General features: G+C 44.6%; 1 long non-coding RNA gene across 1 annotated transcript; it reads left to right on the top strand.

The window, feature by feature from the left end:
- Positions 1–18269: 18269 nt before the first annotated feature.
- Positions 18270–20344, top strand: LOC310765710. Its single transcript, XR_014549759.1, has 2 exons — positions 18270–18366; positions 20040–20344. It is a non-coding gene; the product is annotated as an uncharacterized lncRNA (long non-coding RNA).
- Positions 20345–21905: the final 1561 nt, after the last annotated feature.

Here is a 21905-nt window from a genome sequence, read left to right as displayed (position 1 = left end):
GAAGCACTTGAGGGTGCAGAGTATGGCCAATGAGGAGTGCAGCCTGGGGTAGAGAAAGGGTGGCAGCGAGAGAGACACAGACAGACAGGCTGGGGAGGGGCTAGCCCATCTCTCTCTCTCTCTCTCTCTCTCTCTCTCTCTCTCCCTCTCTCTCTCATATTCTGCCACCCCCTTTTCCATTTCTCCATTTCTGACAGGCCTTTCTTTCTTTCTGCCAGGTTGCTTGAGGAGTAACAAACACTCCTGTCAGAAGTCTGGACTGACCCCTTAGGCTGAGGGCCCTTGGTTGTCCACACCTGATCTATAAATGGTTGTTCCCATTTCTTCCAAGTTTATTTTCATTGTCATATGCCCTGATAAGTTCCTTCCACTCCAGTAAAATGCAACATTTAAGGTTCTCATTATGCAATATATCTCCTGTACTTGTGTGGTGGAAAGCAGAAGAAGGCGATCGCAGGTGTGGCAATGTAAGTACAGTGGTACCTCGGGTTACATACGCTTCAGGTTACATGCGCTTCAGGTTACAGACTCCACTAACCCAGAAATAGTGCTTCAGGTTAAGAACTTTGCTTCAGGATGAGAACAGAAATCGTGCTCCGGCATCAGGAGGCCCCATTAGCTAAAGTGGTGCTTCAGGTTAAGAACAGTTTCAGGTTAAGAACGGACCTCCGGAACGAATTAAGTACTTAACCCTAGGTACCACTGTAATTGCAAGAGGAGGCTGCTTACTCATGCAATTTCCTTCAGTCATGAGATTATTCATCGCAGTGTCTCTTTCCTCCATAACAATGCCCGTTCTGATATAAGCTCCTTGGTGTGTTGGACCTTGTGGTTCCTCCATCTCAGGGATACTGTCATTTGCCTTTGAGCTGAAAGGGGTGATGTCTCCATTATTCCATAGGACTCAGATGAAATGGAAGCCTGACCAGTGTTCTCACCCGTATCACTCGTGTAGGCAAACATGTTCATGGTGTGCAACACAGTTGGAAACAGCTCTGGCGGAAAGTCAGATCTGCCCTCAGGCTTCCAACAAGAACAGACACTGGTGCTTAGGACGTAGGGCACAAATCTGAACAGCAGTGTGGCAGAATATGAAAGAATGGCACAGCCAGCAGTACATCCATCACCCAGCCCTAACGGAAGGTAAGGGGCAGGGTGGCACCAGTTTCCAGGCTGGCACTGTAAATACTGGATCAGGCCACTTTCCCTCAAATGATGGCAGCATGGTTAGCACAGCACAGACCCTGAAATGCCCTTTTATGGGGCTACTACTGACAAGAATGCCACCTGCAGTACACTCTGTGTGCCCAACATTTGGACGGGCACAATGGGGCACGCATTGCACATGAAGCTTCTCTGATGACAGTGAAGCTCCCTCACCAGCAAAGCTCACTTGAGGGGACACCTCACCCCATCCAAGCCCCTTCCAGCACTGTGGTTTGGGGGGTAGTATTGCTCTGCCTAGCATTTATATTAATATAAAACACAATTGAGGCCTAGAGCCTCTAACAAGTCACCTGTCATATTCATAGCACAAACAACATCATGGCGTTCTTCTTCCCATGTTGCCTCTGGATGGCCCCTCCTACGATTATTAACTCATTGCTCTCCCAGTAAGTACCATTACATGCACTTTACCATGGAACTGTATATGGATTTTCCATCTCAAAAGATAGATTTTCATTTTCATTTTAAAGTTAAGTGGGGAGGAATCAACAAAATAACATTTCACTAGAACCAGCTTTCAGTTTGCTTAGCTTCCAAAGAGAAATCTCTGACAGAGAGCATAAACTGACAACCTGGTGCTTCCAAGAGAGCTGGCAAGGAAATAAATAGACATCTAGAGCTCAGACACCATTAGGGTATCATGTCAGGCATCACTGCCCAAGGAGAGAATTTGTTTGCCTTCATCTTCGTCCGGAGTATTATACTTGATAGATAGATAGATAGATAGATAGATAGATAGATTCTTTATTGTCATTACACACGTGCAACATTGCACAAGTGCAACGAAATTGGATGCCATCCCTTAAAAACAACAAAAGCAAAACAACAACAACAACCCACAAAGCCCTTAAGGGAGAGATGCCCTTAACAGGGAGCAGTGGAGCACTTCAAAGCTCTTGAGGAGGGAATGATAGCTTTCTGTCTCTGAAGTGGAAAGCAAGGATCAAGGTACTGATAATCGCGTCCACAGCTGCCTGACGTTGACTGAAGATGTCAGGTCTGGAGGAATGCTTTTTCTCAAGGGAAGCTGAGACCACAAGGCTTGTCAGTTCACCAACCGTAGCGACAAGCCCTGGCTTAAGTTGTTGCAACCTAACTTCTACCACTCAGCATCACACTGCTTTCTCACAGGCCTCATCATGTCCAAACACTCAAGGTATGTCTCCCGTTGGAAGAAGGAATCAAAAACTACCTAAAAGAAAAACCGAGAGGAAAGGTCATTGCAATGCCTTACTGCTAGGAGTTGCTGTCTTAGCCTTTTCTAACTGCACAATCCTATTGATTTCAGCATGACCAGGGATCACACTGTACCTGTGTCATTAGTTTTTGATAATACATTTTTATGTTAACACCCCATTTACTATTATACTTGCAAATTACTTTGTATTTATTCACCTCACAAATTTCTCTCACACTATCATTCAATCCAGTAGTTTCCCCCCAAAAAATCCAGGAAAGATTATCAAAAGCTTTTTCTGTATCTAGTTGTTTATCAAAGGCATAATATTTATGCCATTACTCTGAACTCAAAAATCTGAGGACCAAGTGTAAAAGCAATAGAGATGAGCCCATAGTTCATATGTTGGAGCATGCAGGAGGTTTGAGCTTCAATTCCCACAGCAAGGACCAAGTAGCAAGTGAGCTGTTGCCAGTTAGAGAAGACCAAACTAGACTAGATGGACTAATAGTCTCTTCTAGTATAAACTTCCTAAAGCTGATGATGAGGATGTTGAAGATGACTAAGATTTCTAAGCACTACATCAAAATTAAGAACACAGGTGCTGCACTCAGGCTAATATAAAGATACCTCTCCACTCAGCACATAGAATCATAGAATTGGAAGAGAACCCCCAATGGCCATGTAGTCCAGCCTCCTGTAATGCAGGAATCTCAGCTAAAGCATCCGTGACAGATGGCCATCCAACCTCTGCTTAAAAACCTCCAAGGAAGGAGAGCCCACAACCTCCTGAGGGAGACCATTCCACTGTTGAACAGCTCCTACTGTCAGAAAGTTTTTCCATATGTTTAGTCGGAATTTCTTTTCTTTTAACTTGAAGCAGGAGAAAACAAGCTTGTCCCCTCTTCCATGTGAAAGCCCTTGAGATAGTTGAATAAGGCTATCATATCTCCTCTCAGTCTCCTCATTTCCAGGCTAACCACACCCAGCTCTTTTAGGCGCTCCTTTTAAGGTTTGGTTTCCAGACCCTTGGTTTCCAGTCATACCATTGGTCCCTTTCCCTCAGTATTGTCTACACTGAGCAGCAGGGGATCTCCAGGGTTTGAGACTGGACATTCCCAGCCCTCCCTGCAGATGCCAGGCATTGAACTTGTGACCTTCTGCATTCAAAGCAGATGCTCTCCCTCTGAGCTGTGGCCCTTTCCTAAAAGAAAGCGATGAAGCATTTCTTTCTCCCTTTGCAGCACTGCAGTCCAGGAGCTGATCAGATCAGATGAGACTTTATTTGCTGCCTTTCCACAAGGGACGTTGTGTTCAAAGCAGCCAACGAATAAGCAAATAACAGTGGCACATAATAATATTCAATAAATATTTCCTTTGTAATGCAACGGCAATATTTCAATAATGTCGCAATAGCAACTCATGAAAATAATGAAAGCCCCAAATCTCTGCTTTGATATTGAAATCTAGCATACGTCTCCGTAGGCACCTGATTCTTGCCTAGCCTTGAGATGTCACAGTTTAAGCAGGGAATCAGAATGCAGTCTGAATAGGGATGCTGTTGTCCCTGCTATGTTACAACATGAAGGGGAATTGGGTGCAGCCTTGCAAGAAATGTTACGAGGATGGGGACAGATGGAAATAGCTCCTGGTATTGTAACTAGTCAACAATTGCTTTCCCAGCCTCTACCAGAGGTGACACAGTTCCACACTGTCAACATTGCTCATGGCCAGGATATTTGTCTTCTGACAGTCAAGCACAAATAGCTTCTTTAAGGCAATAAATAAATAAACCAGAAGCACACACACACACACATCTCAGCATAACAGGTCCTCAGCTGGTACAAATCAGCCATGATAGCTCTGCGGGTATCAATGGTCCCATGCCAGTTTCTCCAGCTGAGGACCTGGCCTTATAAATCTATGAAATATTAACCTGCCTTTATGAGTGTTCCAGAATGAAACAGTAGATCAAATGGGTTGGTTAAAAAAAAAAGAAGAACTGCAATATACAGAAGCAAATATTTACTGCGCCACATTACAATTGACAATACCTGAAGTTGTTGCAGGTTATTTTGAGAGCAGACAAACAAAATTATGTCCACAGTCATAAAAGGGGGGACTTTCCTTCTCACTATCCCTCTTATGCATGCCATTCCAAGGTCTTCCCTGCAATTCCCCTCCCCCCCCCACTACACAGCCTTTCATCTACCAAGCGTTCTTCACTGCAAGGCAGATTGATTAGTACTTTCAGCACATGACTGGTTGAGTGGGAACCAATGACAGGCATATTACAGGAGTTACTTGCTCCTGCTTAAACGGTCTGGAAAGCGGGTAGGGCCACAACTCAATAGTAGAATATCTACTTTGTTCAATCACTTGCACCTCAAGGTGGAGAGATCCTTGTCTGAAATCCTAGACAGCTGCTGCCTGTCACTGTAGACAACCAATACTCTGACTCAGAATAAGGCAACTTCCTTTGTCCCTATACTACCCTGTAGTGGCATTCAAAGAGGAACAGGAAGTATAGCTACGTTACACTATCTCATTTTCTCTGGACTCCACATGTCTGTGGCTGCTGTAGGCTGCTGTAACAGAAGATGTCATTGCCACAGCTATAGACTGAGAAACAGATGTTGCTAATTCTCTGAATCCTGCAGATGGAAGGAGAAAAGAGTAGGCTTCGGACACATCTGTCCCTTGGAAGTATAGATTTAAAAGAATGCTCTGCTGTGTTTTGCACAGGCTGTTACGTGCACAGGTGCTTTATTTCACTGGTGGCAGTTGCAGGCATGATCTCCCTGGCCCAGCCAGTCTCAAGCTTTGCTGCATGTAACAAGCGGCTGCTGTTGGGAATGCACCTACAAATCCAATCGAATCCAACCCAGAAGCTCATCTAAAGGCACATCTGCATCTACAGATGCATGTAAATATCCCTTGCTGGATCTAGGTTGGGGTGGAGAACCAGGTGCTATCGAGTTCCAACTTCCATCCGCACCAGCCAGCATAGGCAATACAGTGCAACATCTGGAGGGCCACAGGGTCCATAAGCGAGTTCCAAACACATACAGCAAATAATATCCAGTAATAACCACACAGTATACCCTTAACAGCAAGCTCAAAATGGGATGATCCCATAAGTAACAGAACTGTGGAAAAGCATAGTATACTTGCAGGAAACATACAATACTATTGTTCTAAATGTACAGGGTGCATGAGGCTTGAGACTCTTGTTTCAGCTCTGCTCTGTCTATATGGTCTTAACAAAAAAATTTTTTCCTTCCAGTAGCACCTTAAAGACCAACTACTGCTACTGGAAGGAAAAAAAAAATTTTGTTTTGACTATGGCAGACCAACACGGCTACCTATCTGTAACTGGATATATGGTCTTAGATCAGCTCACATCTGCTGTACACTTCAGATCCTGGATAGAACACAGGATCTGGGTTCCATCCAGAATCTGAAGTGTGGCTGGTTTCCCCATTCACATCAATGGGTTGAGCTGGTTCCACATGAGCCAAGAGTGAGAAACCTCAAGCTTGGGGACTAAATGTGGCCATCAGGACTCTTCCCAGTCCACACCCATTCCCAGTCCACACACCTCAGTCCCTGGGCTACAGCTCTCAATAGCCATAATCCACGCCTTCCTCAAGTACTTTGGCCTGGCTAGAAGGTGTCCTGTGATAACACCTCTTGCTTGACTTGATGGCAAATAGAGAAATGTGTGTGAGGTATATGTGAAAATCTCTGACTTTTACTGTATTAAGGTAAGGGTAACACCTGTTGCTCTGATCACCACCAGCATGTGGCTCCTGAAAGATCGCCCGTGAGGAAATGCCACCCTCAGACTAAAAGCACTTCCTCGACCCCTGACATAAGCCAACAGGTTCATGAACAGAACCTCTCCCTCAGATGTTGTGAAAGTGGAAGCCCTTGAAGGCAGAAGAGAACTGTGTGTGCATAACTGTCAAGTTCTGGTCCAGTGATGGATCCCATAGAAAAGGGGGCAAGTCACCAGGTCATGGCTGGAAAGAAGTTTCAGGACCAAGGATAGCTCCAAGTGAGCAATTGGCTACAGCAGACTGAGGCCCTATAAGCCTCTGTCACCAAACTGGCTCCATGCTCCATCTACTTGTGGAGAGCCTTAAATGGCCAACCCCCTGACCTGAAGACAACCTCCCCTCCTCTGTTGCAGAACTTTGTTCCTGGTGTATTTGTATTTCCTGTAGTTCCGGACAATTTATGTGTGATATGTGTGAATCCGTCTGGCTCTATAGGCTAAGGGGAAGGCACCTGTGTGGGTCCAGGCTCTGGCCCCAGAGGCCCTGGTGGTGTGGGAAGTTCCCCTGTCCCTCAATTGCAATGGCGCCCTGATCCCCAGGGGCTGATTCAGAGCCCTGAACCAGCTCCAGCCCTGAACCAGCTCTAGCTGGTGCCTTTGCAGACTTCAACTCTGTGTTTGGACTGGGATCATGAAAATAACCACCACTGCATCTCCAGCAAGCCACAGGATTGGGATATGGAGATACGTTTTCACTAGCTTTTCTGCAGCAAGTATCCTTTTTATTTTTTTAAAAAAGATAGGATTGAGAGACCCTTTGGGGATTATTATTTTGTTTTGTAAGCAGTCACTTTGGGGCAATTCCAAATCAGGAATCTAGATGCGGGATTTCTACTGTATACACTCCCAAAGACCTAGCTGAGAAGCAGGAATGGGGAAGAAAACTGGGTTGGCATGGGGAACAAAAGCCAAAGGGAGAAAAACAATAGGATGAAGCAAATGGTAATTCCTACAAAACAAGAGCTATGCTTGCAAACATTCTCCTGGGCGTAGTCCTTGGAAGAGCTAAATCCAAGTCCCAATGGGAGTCTCTTCATTGATTTTCTAGTTGTTTTTGGACGAGGCCTTTAAGTATTATGTGAACAGAGAATGCATCCATGCCGGAGCTCTTAAGCACTAATTAGTGGCATCATTTTAATGCTTCCAGCTTTCTACATTAAAAGCACAATCCCTGCACTCTTATTGTCTCTTGGCAAAGTGATCCAAATGAAAATGAAACAAAATTTCATTTCCTAGGCTCATAAAAGGATGCATCCGTTTCTCATGCTTTTTCCTGCCATTAGAATCTCTTTGCCGAAATAAAAAAAGATTTAAAAAAATATTGCATTCTCTTTTTTTTGTTTTGTTCTTAAGAAGACTGAGTATAGGATTATCACAAAAATTAATCAACATGGTGACTGCTTTGGGACCAATCCACCATGCATCCACTGTTCACTTCCACACAACTATAGGAAAATAAATGAAGGCTTCCTGGAGGCAGTGCTTAGCGGATTACACACTCCGTCTTTCGTTTCCCTTCTCCATGTATCACTTATTAATAACTTTCCTTTGGGCAACATGTTTGTTAATAATGCGTAGCCTGTTTTCATTTCTGCATAGTGTACTTTGCATCTATAATACAACATCAATCTCAGAATTCAGGTGCCAGTTTTATTCCACATGCGGAGGGTTGGCTTCATGGACAGTTTGCCAGCTCTGGCTTCCCACCTGGCATTGCTAAGAAAGCAAGAAATCACAATCACAGTAACTGGAGGGTTTTATGATGTTTTGGAGAATTAGCTCATCTTTCCATTACTTGGCAGGCAAACACTGAACACTGCTTGATCAATAACCACCATTGCCAGAGGTCCCTTACAGTCTCCAACAGCTAACAGGAAAGCGTTGCTATAGGCTATGGAACTAGAAGTATAAAATGGTGAACGGCAGTAATAATTCATGCATCTTGGGACGTATAAAACCAATGGTTTGTCAATAGCTCGGGCATGCTCTGCAGAAAATATGCAGCATTCAGATGCTGCAGAAACCTCTATTATACTATAAAGCAAATATTTCACGGTGAAATATATCCTCTCCTTCTTTGCCACCCCCCCTTTATTTTTTTCAGCTGCACAATGAGACTTTCCCAGGGTGATGTGCAGCTGGGGGGGAAAGAACTGATTCGGTGCTTCAAGGGGAAAGCACATGCACTTATTGAACAAAAACACATCAAACATTTATACAGCAGAAGGTGGAGGTGGCAAGACTGGTCAACAAGGCACATTTAAAATATTTGAAATTCATGGTGCATTCCTGTATAAAAATATAGCCACTTATAATTCCAGTGCTGTTCTCTTACTGAATGCAAGGAGAGCAAAACCTTATTGTCTGCTTATTTTGGAACAAACTTTAAACACAAAGAAAACCCCACAAGAAAATCCATTTTTATTTTGTTTAGAAGATGCATATTGAGTATGTAAGGCAACCACCCATTTCCCCACCACCAGCCATTGTTAGTTTCAGGTTTCAAAGCAATGAGTGGTCTCTTTTTATTTGAGCATAAGACTCTATCATAATATCTCAGGGCAGGCAGCTCTGGCAAGAGTATTTCCCAAGCCAGAAATATAGGGTCATTTAAACCAGACTTGCCAGGGATCCAATGTGGAGCCTTTTGGGTGGAAAAAACCACACATAAGCTACCACAGAATTGTGGTGACACTCCAATTTTACTGCCCTGCATTTGGGTTCCTTCAAAAGTAGAGCCCTTTAGCCCTGCTGAGGCCCTTCTCCCTCTCCCAATTAGCTGGAAGTGGAATTAAAATGGAGGTTCCATAAAGGTCTTAAAGTGCATTTATTAACACTTTATTTTCCACCAATGTCCTTAATGGCCAAGCTCAGGACCAGCCATCCCATTAGGCAGAGTGAGGTGGCCGCTTCAGATGGTGGATGCTAGAGGAAAGGCTAGAGAAGTGGCTAGCTGTGGATGCCATACAGCCATACCTGTGCCCCTAAAGCTAACCTATTGCTTTCATTTGTGGCAGTGGACACACTGCTCCAGGGAGTGTAGCCGGGTGCAGGGGAGCCATCATCCCAGGCATCCCTAGGTGCAACCTGGTGCCCCCTGGTGTTTTAAACTCTTTGTGCATAGTAAAGGTAAAGGGACCCCTGACCATTAGGTGCAGTCGTGACTGACTCTGGGGTTGCGGCGCTCATCTCGCTTTATTGGCTGAGGGATCCAGCGTACATCTTCCAGGTCATGTGGCCAGCATGACTAAGCCACTTCTGGCAAACCAGAGCAGCGCACAGAAACGCCGTTTACCTTCCTGCAGGAGCAGTACCTATTTATCTACTTGCACTAGCATGCTTCTGATCTGCTAGGTTGGCAGGAGCAGGGACCGAGCAACGGGAGCTCACCCCATCGCGGGGATTCGAACCGCCGACCTTCCGATCAGCAAGTCCTAGGCTCTGTGGTTTAACCCACAGTGCCACCCATGTCCCACCACGTCTTTGTGCATACTTTGTCATAAATTCAAAGCACTGGCTCTAAGTAGGCTCTGGAGATGTGCCGTGGTGCCTTTCCATGTCTTAACGTGGCTGGTCAGAGTGGGTGGTGTGCCTCAGCTGGGGACCCGGAAAGAGTGTGTGACTTTGGATGCTTTCCCCCTGCTCTCAGAAAGACCACAGGTGCTTAAAGCATGCCCTGAGCCAGTTCCTTAACGCACAGCAAGCCTCATCCTTGGCCACACTAAAAGGAGCCCACCCTGCTGCATTTAGAGAGAAGAAACTCAAGGACTAGAATGCATCAGTTTATCCTTCATGCTGCAAAAACTCCCAGTTCCATGATTCAGTGTCCTGATTCCTGGCCAAGCCTTTCTGAAATGTAGACAGGGAGAAAAGATGCATCCTCAAACGATAATCGGAAGTGCCTAAGCAGCCATTGTATTTTAAATGGGCCATGACTGCTGTCTGTTCGAAGCAGCAAAACAGAAAGGCTCTAATAGATGAGTTCCAATATATCTGAGGCACAGATGATGAAAAGAAATGGCTCACAAGCCAGATGATTCCTTAAGACATTGCTCCCTTTTAAAAATGGAACCTCTTAACTCATTTGGTGTTTTGGCTGGGTGTACCATTGATATACAGCCAGTTTTAAATCTCTTGTTCTGGCTGGGTCTGTGTATCTTGATTTGGTGTGTGGTGAGGATTTATGATGTTGAAAGCCTGGAGAAAGAAAGAAAGAAAGAAAGAAAGAAAGAAAGAAAGAAAGGCGATAGATACATAGATGCTAGATAGATCGATTGATTCCTGCACTGTCTCTTTTGCCTGAGAGATGGTCAAGTTAGCCAGAAACCTAGATCTCTTTCTCTTTGGTGCTGAATTTGATGCCCGTGTTTTGTGGTATGGCACAATGTTGAATCTCATTTCCCCTTCTAATCGAAGACAGCATATTGGGGGGAGAAATAAAGCTTTATGTACCTTCCTTCAAAAATCACTATCTGGTGTGTTTCATAATAGCTACAGCTGGCTGGACGCTGCAACGTGGTGTTTGCAAACATTTGTCTGAATTCCAAATTGCTCTTCAGCTCAGTGGTGCTCTTGCCTCTTTTTCATCTCCTGTTCACAAAAATTTCACACAAACACGTTTATGCTCACGCTCGATATTTTTCTGAGTTTCTGTTGTATGCAGAGGGCACCTGTATTCTCATGTGGGGGGGGGGGGATTGGAACCGTTCAATAACCACCCTGTTCAGCCACCAGGAATATATTTGCCATTTTTTAAAAAAGTTGCCTTTTTGTTCATTGAAAAAAGAAAGACTCTATAACAGAGAGGGGGAACTTCAGATCCTGTCAGGAACTGGACAGAGGAGGAATGGTGGAGACCACCTCCCCTTCCTCCTGAATCTTCCAGAGGAGAGGAAGACAGTATAGATTTACAGCAGTGGTTTGCGGAAGGTCACAGCTCAGAGGAAGTTGAGGGGCAAAGTTGGGAAATAATGGGAGAGGAGGAGGAGGCAGAGCCGAAGCAGCTGGCTGACACATTAGCACTAGAAAGCATTCCAGACCCACCATCTCCCAGAACCCGGCGAGCCTTAAAAGTAGGAGAGCAAAGAGCTCGGAGACAGATGGCCCTAAGCGGTAACCATAAGGGGTGGGGGTTGTGCTGTTGATGAATGAGGTAGTGGGAGAAAAGGGGGGTGGAGATGCCATTTGGGGCAATGCCATTATTCCGATAGGCTGCATTCTCAAGCCTCTCTCTGCAAATATTGACTAAAAAGCAGGTGGTAAGAACTTTTCCTTGTCTTATCCGCTCCTGGCAACCTGCCATGGGGAGATTGGATTCCCTGATGCCTGACAGATCCAGGGGCAAATGAAGTCTCCAGGACTCTCTGTCTGATCCTCAGGACTCTCCTCAGGCCACTTCTCCTCCCCTGGTCATAGCCCTCATTAGACCTGGTCCACACCCTCCTCTCGTTTTTTTTGCCTGCCTGGAATGTGTCTGTGAATTCTTGCTTGCCTAGATGGAGAGCTTTGTGTGTAGAAACCTCTAGGTTTTTGCAAGCTGGAATATAGTCTACAGTTCAAAGGTCAGAAGAGTCACATGTGCTGCTCCACCCACAAAGGAGATGAGGACCTCAGAAGGTTGCCCACCAGAGACTGTGTGCCTTGGACTGAAAAATATCTGACTATAAGAGCTAAGAAGGGATGCAATCCTCATGGAGTTTCTTTTGTGTGCATCACACTGAAATGAACAAGAGGTTGTGTGTTCTTGGACTGTTTCCATTCATTTCAGTGGGGATGGTACATGAGAATTTCCTGAAGGGCAATAACCATGTTGACCTGAGAAATCATCCTCTGAGAAGTGGCCGCAACGAAACTTGTCTTGGCAAGCACACCAAATAATACTCATAATAATAAAAATCAGTAGGAGCATCATGTTGACTTTTCAGTGCAGCGGCAAAAAGATCAGAGGTGAGGTGTGCTTAGGGACAGGCCTTTTTTCAGCCGGAACTCACCAGAACTCAGTTCCAGCACCTCTCAGGTGGGCACCATTGCCATTATAGAAGAACAAGGGAGGCTTTCATGGTGAGTTCCGGCACCTCTTTTCCTAGAAAAATAGCATTGCTTGGGGATACCCTCCTTATCCACAGCACAGCAGAAGCCTAGATCTCCATGACTTGAGCTTCACACACTGGTTGCTTTGGACTTCAGTTTTCTTTTCGCCTTCTTGCAGTTTTCTCCCATTCCACCCTTTACTTAGGAGAAGGCAGCCTGTGGTCTTCAAAAGGAGTGTTCCATTAAAAGAAAACCCTTCTTCCATTATTTCTTTCAGCTTATTGTTATGAGCACTGGAGGAAGATGAAATGTATTATTCATCGCTTCTACTCCTAAAATCAATACCTATCAAAATACAAATACAATTCAGAGAAAATGGCACTTGTTGAGCACAGATCCTAATAATGGGTATGATTTCCCAACAATTTCTTAAATTATTTATCCAGGAGATGGGTACTTACATATCCCGGAGAGAATATTACATGCCTCCTGTCACCGTGAGGCCCAATGTAAAATGCTAAGCACTACACCCTGGTTTCTAACACCAAGGAACTTATGTGCTATCGGCACACGTCAATCAATGCACAAATTCCATTGCATTGTAAACATCTACAGAGATATGTAGGAAGACAGTCAGTTGCAAAAAAAAAGTGTGTTTTGAATGGAGGAGTCAGATTGAGCTGCTAGAAATCAATTAAAAATATAATAGCAACCCTGATGGAAGTGGTTGAGGTGCCATCACTCGGAATACAGCAAGCATCGTGCATTATTAATCTGTTATGAAGCACTTTTGATTTGAGGAGCTCCTTACAAACTTTTAGATCATTCATCATCACACCAAGGACATTTAGAATGTTACTTTTCTTCCATTTTAATGAAGGCTGAGTGATAATGACCTTGTTCACACATGGCAGTAAACCAGAGTTAATGGTTTACCATGATCGTGCCCTTTTGGTGTGTTTTGCTCCTTGCTGCTGACACTGTAAAGAAACATATCATGATCCTTGGCTTAGCATTACATCTGAAACAGAGATCATGGTTTGCTTCCCAAGTGAAACTCACTTGTCATTTGGCTTAGAAGATGTTGCGGTTTGTTGGACAGGAACAAAACCATGAACGATGGTTTTGACACAAGCAGAGAGAAGCAAAAGAACCCCCTTAGATGCATTCAGGGTAAACCAATAATTATGGTTTGCTGTGATGTTCAAACTGGGCCAATGGCTCACAAAAGGCTGTCCAAGGAATCCACAACACCCAACATTCCAGGTTTATTGTGCACGCCACAGTAAATCTATTACTTCTTAGGGTGCCACATGGTTTTCACTGCAACAGCCTGTTATGGCTTCCCTCCCGGGAAGGTCTGGTCTTTTTTTTCAAAGCCATCTGAACTGGTGCACAATTCCTCTTGTGGTACCACATTCCATAAATGAGTCACATAATTAAAAGTAAGCTGAGCAGGGTAAATGTTTTTTGAATTGCAAGCTAGGCTTCTGGCAAAACTATCACGTGGCCTCATCCATCTTCCCAACCCATCAGAACGCCACTTAAGCATTGTGAACAGAACCTTCAGCTGCATGGCTTAAACAGTTTGTGGTTCGTGCTGTCTCTCTTCTGTCTCATTACGCTATATTTCTAGACCCATTTCATTTGCTGGGAACTCTCCTCAACATTCAAGCACAATTGCCCAAATTAACCATGCAAAAGGTAGCCTTAGTCTGAATGTCATGGCTCTTCAAAGTTCAAGACGGAATATTAATGATATTTTAACCTTTCCGATTAGGACATTAGGGGACTCTCAAATGATGGCTTGTGGATAAGGCCTTACAGAGCCGCAGAACAAAATCTTTGAGAACTGTGAAGAGATGGGGGAAGCAGATGAGGGGGAAGTGCTGGGGGAAACTCAGGAGGACGATTAGTGAGTATATCTGTTCCAATGTATGCAGGGTTAGGTGGATGAGCATGTTGCAAAATTAGTGCAAGAGGGAGAAAGAGAGACCTCATTTGGGACAACAGCTTACAGGATGGAAAATCAGCTTGGAATGGATTAAATGTGGTAATGCTTTATTATTAACAATTAATTATTCATCAGAGTTTGTAATGTTTGCGTACTATAATACATGCTCTTTAAAGTGACGCAATCAATAATCGTGCGTTAACTTTCTTACCCTAAAATGATTTTTTTTAAAAAAGAAAAGAAAGAAAACTGAAGGTTATACAGTGGTACCTCGGGTTACAAACACCTCGGGTTACAGACTCCGCTAACCCGGAAATAGTACCTCAGGTTAAGAACTTTGCTTCAGGATGAGAACAGAAATTGTGCGGTGGCACAGCGGCCATGGGAGGTCCCATTAGCTAAAGTGGTATCTCAGGTTAAGAATGGTTGCAGGTTAAGAATGGACCTCCGGAACGATTTAAGTTCGTACCCAGAGGTACCACTGTACTTCTCTGCATATCCGGGGCCTCTTCTCAAACAATAAGATAGCCCTTTCAAAACCCAGCCCACAAGGAAGGAGCCCATGCTACTCTTCTGTCCACACCAGCACAACTGAGTAGGCTCTTCCCACCTATCCCTATCCTCCTCACATTATCCAGGCAGTGAGTGAAGCATCAGTGCCAGTCCTACCATTAGGCAAAGTGCCTCAGGCAGCAGGTTTGGGGTGTCATAAGCTGCAGCAAATTGTTCGTTATTTGATTTATGATTGTTTAATTTACTACTGCTAACGAGGCGGGGAGGCCCTTATGGGGTTTTCTGCCTTAGGTGCCGAAATAAATGTTAGCAGCATCTTGAATGGGTTGTGTGGGCTGTGCCATTTGCTGTACCTTCTCTGGAAGCAGAACATCATCGGTGTGCCACAATGTTTAGACTGCCATTGGAAAGAGAATGGGCCCCTTACATGGAGATAAGATCTACTGACATCTCTACATTTCCAAATAGATTTGTTTAGGGCGGAAGTGTTTTGAAGCTATCCTCTGACCACTCAGCACTGACTCTGTTATCTACAGAGGAAAAGAGAATCCATCTCCATGTGGCCACATTTTCATAGCCCTTTGATCCTGTTGTTCTACGTAGCTTCCACCCACTCAGAGTGCTTCATAAAAATGTTAATGGATCAAGAAGTTGTAGCTTATTCTTTATTCATGAGCCTTGTATTCGAAATGGGAGTTTTAACATCACTGGAGCCATTGCCGCAGAATCATTTTCAAAGGTGGCGGCATTAGGGTTTGTGGTCTGTATGCATTTGCCGATTTCCAGAATTGGTTTGCAGTTCTTTCCTTTTTTTCAAATTAGCACATGGCAGCACTGGCAGTCTGCCAATGGAGAGGGAGAGAGCTCAAGCCTGTGTAGAAGCCACACCTCTTGACCTGAAAGCCATACCTACTATGGCTGCCATTATTGAGTAATGGCTTGCATGCGTGAAACCGTCGTCATAGATCAGCCACCAGGGACAGAGCTCTTGTATCACCTAGGGTGGAAATTCCAACAAACTTGGCAGCAAGCCTGGGAGCAAGCCAGGTTAGTATTGTATTTTTATTGGGAAAGATTGGACATTGATAAAAGATGATAAATCTTTCAATGAAACAAGGAACAGATGGCAAGTTTACTGAAGAAGCCAGCCTAATCTGAAGCTGCTACCTAAATTCTAGGAACAATGTTAAATAGAGTGAAAATGCTTCTACTCCTGTATAGCTCAGTATTCTATTTCCCCATGCTTTCCTGATATCTCATTGGTTCCTCCAGACACATATTAATTGCAGAGGGTTGGACTAGATGTCCATTGAGGTCCCTTCCAACTCTACAGTGCTATGACTTTGTACATTCCTGTGGCTTTCCTGGAGAGAAGACAATGGCCCCAGACTTTTTCAACCCCTCTAATTCTCAAACATGGGATAAGTAGTGATTGCCTTGGTTAAATTAAAGCAGAACCCAGCCATTCAAAACTGGTTCAAACTTTCAGCTTAATAAATGTCTCCATACCAGGGTTCCTCCACCCCAGACCAATGTAATACTGGCACAAAGAATGAGAGGGTTGTGCCAACCTAGAGCTTCTTTTGTTAACATCGATGCCGGCACAATTTGTAGCAATGGGTGATCCATTCTCCAGCTGACCAAACCCGGGACTGCTATACGAAACTGTGTGAATTCACTGTATTTACTTAAGCCTTTTGCATTAAATGTTTTGACACACACAAAGGTGCCGTTTGAAAAGGAGGGGGGAGTTGCCTTATATGGTCTACACCCAGTGATCTCCACAAAGCAATATTCTACTAATCTGCCTGCTTCGCTCAACAGCAGATTTGCCATTCATAGGAGAATGACAGATTTACTATTCACTGCAGAACTGTATTAACATTTCCTATTGTGTAAGGACCTCCCGTAGAGATAAGCCTGATATTCTGCACCACTGCAGCCTCACAAGCCCTATGCCTTTACAGTCAGGCACTTGGAACGGCATAAAATACCGTCAGGTAAGGGAGTTAAGGTCTGGCCCTCTGAGTTATACAGCAGTAAATAAGCATCAGGATGGAGCACAATGTCGACTGAACCGCTCTGTTCTTTTCATTGCCTCCATGATTGATGCTTTCTGGAATTTGGTTTGTTGTAAATTTGATGGTGGGCATGGTTTTGTGTGTTGCGTTCATGCTTTCACTCTGCGAGCCTGTTTTGAGTGGGGTGTGGAATCAACATTTTAGCAACAAAATAAAAAAGTCAGTAAGTGCAGCAGCATAATCTTGGGACATGTGGCGTCAAACCAGCATAGCCAGAGCGTTATGGTTGGTGCAGCCGGAGGGACAGATTGGCCCTATTGTGTTGGGAGCACACCAGATTACCATGGCAACAGCCTCAAATCAAGCTTGGGGTACAGAAGGAGAGATGGGATGGGATAGTGAAAGGATAAAACTCAATAGCAGAGCAACACAGCAGGTCCCAGCTTCAATCTCTGGTGACTTCAGGTAGGACTGGGGGAAAGTCCTATTTGAAACACTGGAGAGTTATAATAAGACCTAGAAAAAAGCTCAACAACTTTAACCTGAACCCCCCAAAACAGGGATTTCCTTCCTTTAAAAAAGCTGAACAACTTTGACTTGAACTCCCCCAAAGGGGGTATCTGCCAGTCTTTAACTCTGTGAGTAGATCACAGTCTCTTGGGAGATAGCCACCCCTGGCATAGACAATGCTGAGCTAGATTAACCAATGGTCTGGCTCAGTATTTTACAGGTTGCCTTTAATACTGGTCCTTCTCAGAGCTGAGCCACTGATGTTAATAGGCATGACTAATCTAAGAGTGCAATTCTAACCCTGTCTGCTCAGAAGCAAATTCTATTAAATTCAGCAGGGCTTATTCCCAGGTAACTGGAGTTAAGTTTGCAGCCTTAAGCTTATGCATTTTAATGGGTCTGCTCTGAGCAGTGGCTTGGGGCGGGGAGGATGGGCTACAGGGGCAGTTTCCCTGAGTGCAAAATTGTTAGGGGTACAAAATTTCAACACCCAGTACAGCCTCAATACAGCTATGCGCTTCCGTCACTGGGCTCCATTGAAAATGGCTTCATCATGCGAACCAGGAAGTGACTTCTCCAGACAACAGAACCACTCTTGTTTTCTTACCTCTGCAGTTGTGATCTCCAAGGTGATGCAAACACTGTTAGGCAGTTGAATGTGCATGCATAGTCTGTCTGTTTCCCTCCCACCTACCCATTCCATGCAGCCACAGGTGCTGGCAACCCACGCTACACCACTGACTCTGAGTAGAAGTTGGGTGGATACCATCCTATGTCGAACTTGCTGGAGCAGAGCCAAATCTTCTCCGATTTGGGCATGCACTTAAAATTAGCACACTTGACACAACCGATCAAATATTCACCTGAACAAAGCATCATGTTTGATTGGGTTTTTTAATGCTCTTTTGCATCCTTTTGTTTCATTGATTGCTACGGCTTCTTGTTCCCATTTTCCTTCTTCGTTAGGTAAGGTGCCCAACCTGATTTTGTCCACAAGCAGACAAGGTGTTATCTCTTTATCTCTCGTCAATATTATCCATAAAATCACATTGAGCCCCCATAGCTGCCATAGGATTCAACTTGAATGTGGTAGGTAAATGAGGGAGATTGGTGGAGCATGGGGTGAGGAGGAGGAGGAGGAGGAGGAGGAAATGGTGCAGAGAAGAACAGAATCAAAATTCTCTCATTGTGTTTGCAAAAAAAATGACTAGGGAAGGCAAATTTTGACTCTTTTTAGCAAAAAAGAAATGAGTTTGATTTTGCTTCAAGCCTAGGAGCTGGGGTAGGCTGTCTCCATGCTTTTCTAAACATATTCCACTCACTGGCTATATTCATTCAAACTGCTGTGCTTAATATTTGAAATGAATTGCAAGTGTTGCATAATGTGACAACATGATTGCCTTGCTAGGGATGTTGCTGCAGCTGCGTCAGAGCAGAGAACTCTATGTGTAGGAAGACTAGATGTGGCAGCAGAAGACCATGGCTCCACCCTGCACCTTTGACAGTAGTGGGACAGTTGGCAACTGGTGTTATAAAATGATGGGCATAGTGCATTCTTCTGAGTCACTTGTCCAAGACAATCTGTAAATTTCACTCTGAAAATCATGCCTGGCTTCTAATTTTTACCCTCTTGCTTACTCTGGTCAAGGACTACTTCTTGTCACAGCTAATATTGCAGGTAGTTCTTGTGACTGTGAATTGTAAGCCTACTTGTCATATTATTTTGTTTCATGGTTTATTTGCATCCTAAAAACACACCCAGGCTGGCTCATATAACATCAACAACATGCAGGCTGTGAATGCCTTCCCTTAGGCGTATAATCTAAAAGGCACAGCACAAAAGGAAAAAAGAATGAGGAGGGCAGAAGAAAGAATTTCAGAAGCTGCTCCTGTCAATATTTCCTCTTATGCCAATAAACCAAAGGTACAGAACCCCCATCTTACCTTTATCCATGGACACCCAGGATTGCAACCAATGTGACTGTTCTGACTGACGCACGCCCAAAATCAGCTTCAGAGGACCCCCCAATTTGGGGGGCAGGTGGGGAAAGTAGAGGAATGCAAAGTCCCACTATGTAAGCAGAATTCCACTCACTCGGCATTCCTGCCTGTGTTCCACGTCATATGTTTACAGCCCGTTGCTAAAGAAATGAAGGTGAAATTACAAATTGCGACAGCGAGAAGTTTAAAGATAGCATTTCAACTTTGTACAAAATTCAGGTGAAGGGAGCTGTACCTATCGAAAGAGACTGTGAGTAGTTTGTGGAATATTTCCACTTTGCGCTAACTAAACTTGAAATATGTGAGCATTGATAATGGCACAGAATTAGGAGACATGCCACAGCGGTGTCATAGAACCAGGCAGAATTATGTTGGCTCTGTATGTCACCTGATTCTTTTTTGGCAGGCAACTGCAATACTGCCCTTTAGCCTCCAGGAGTGGTGGCATTACAGCCAACCTCCTACTGGCAACCTGTTGCAGTGGCTCAAAGAGGAAGAAGCGTGGTTCCCGCTGCCAGAATATCAGGGCCATGGCTGTTGGTTTTTCATGAGGACCAGTCCTGCAGCTAGCCATGAAAAGTAACCTATGCAAAGGACAGCATTCTCATGTTGATGATTACATCTTTGATAAGACCAAGAGTAATCAAATTCTTGGTCCATAATGGAGTTACTATGGATCTCAATTCTCTGAGCCAAAAGGTACTGCAGAACCACAAAATGTTATTTCTAATACGTTGCATCTCTCGTATTATTTTTTAATTACAGTCGACAGAATTTGTACTGCTTGGCAGGCATGCAAATGAAGAGCAGCTTGATGGTCAGAGAATACAAATGTGTCGGTGTTAATGAAAGGAGCAGAGGCCGTTGCCGCAACTGTAGGCATTCCCAGAAGGTCAAGATCTTCCAAGGATTCATAATTGAGAAAGAAGAGAGCCAGCCCTATTGATGTTCCAGCAGAATATGCCTGTCTTCTTTACACATTAGAATAATATGCTTTTTGGTGAGACGACTATCCACTGGAAAATAAAGTGAAATATATGACCTTATAAGTAATAAAAAGAATTCATATGTCCAGTGTCAAATGCTTTTACTAAGGCTGAGCCAAAACTATTTTTTTAATATAATTTTTGCCAATGCCGAAACCTTATATTCTTTTCACCTCTCTCTCTCTCTCTCTCTCTCTCTCTCTCTCTCTCTCTCTCTCCGGTATATATATGCTTAAAGAACCCTGAGTTTCCCCCTCTCCCACTTTTCTACATTTGGTTGTGATTTTATTTGGTGATGTCATCCCATAAGATGACATCACATTCATTTACGTGGACAGGGAGGAGTCCCCCAGATCCCGGGTGCCCCCCCCATCATGTGGAATAACGACTCAAGACAACGTACTATGGGATTAAATTGGCCACAACTTTATTATATTTCAGATGTAGGTAGACCTTGGCTCAGGCATTGGGCGTTATCCCTCCCCCTTCCCCAGCCGGTCAAAGCCTCCCTTCAGAAACCCCTTTAATGGGGAACCCTGGTATCACCAATGCAGGGGAATTCCTTTCCGGCCCTTTAACAGCAACCTTGACGTAGCAGCGCCCGCATAACTGTGAAGGAAAGTTAACCTGCAAAATAAGACTTAACTGAGGGTGGGTAGGGTGGGAGAAGCTCTGGAGCCAAGTGAGGATTCCCAGGTAAGATCCTCCCTCTATTGTGTGGGCAGGTAGTCCCTCCCCTACCTGGCCTGGTCTCGTTGGCAACGCTTCCCCCAGGCGGGATTGGACAACTGACTGAGGTTGGCGGAGACCTCCAGGTATCCCACCTGAGGGAAGGCAAAGCCAAGCCTGTGTTGATGGAGCCGCTGCAGATCCAGGGGCTGCGTGCGTCCACGCAAAGGGCGCCCCCGTTTTATGCAGGGTGCGGTCATTATGACATCTCTGAGTGGGTGAGAATGTTCAAGTGTGAACTTTGAAGGATGGCTGTGTTTCAGTTCATGTCTTGTTTAGGAAAAAGCAAGTTAGGTAAATTCACCTTTAAATCCAAACTGAGTTGAATAGCTCATTCATCCATCCTAGGAGTTGTGGGTAACACAAGGACCAAACCAGAGAAATCCAGGAATCAAATTCAATAGCAGTTTCCCCCAACTTACAACTCACAAGAAATGCCCCAAGTCAAGAAACACTCAGGAGGGATATCTGCCCCCTTCTGAAAATCCAAAAAAAGAGATGTTCACTGATTATTTTTTTGTATGTTATTATTCTTGTTGTAATGGTTATATGGGGTTGCTCGTGCATAAGTTGCCGCCACTCCTGGCTAGGTTGCCTGGTTAAACCTTTTTCTGGCTGGACAGCCCTTCACTTCGTGGCTGTTTCAGTCGCTAGCAGAATCCGTCAGTGGGCGTTTCTTGAACTTCTTCCAACAAAGAAGTTCTTTGACGCCAAGTCTACGCCTACTTTCCCTGCGCAGAAGTCTTCTGCGCAGGGTGGGTGTGGGTAGCGGAGGACCCGTGCTCTCCCCGCTGGTCTCCGGTGAGGAGTCCTGGAGCCCCCTCGCCGATTTTCCCATCTGCCCCCCTTTATCCCTGGTGTTACGCTGATTTCCTTCCCCAGCCGATGAGCTCCCTCTCTCCCTGCTGGGCCCTTC

The sequence above is a fragment of the Podarcis filfolensis genome (assembly GCF_964270895.1).
Source record: "Podarcis filfolensis genome assembly, chromosome: 6".
NCBI classification, from domain to species: Eukaryota; Metazoa; Chordata; class Lepidosauria; order Squamata; family Lacertidae; genus Podarcis; species Podarcis filfolensis.
The sequence above is the reverse complement of the archived record's forward strand: the minus strand, read 5'-3'. Positions and strand labels throughout refer to the sequence as shown.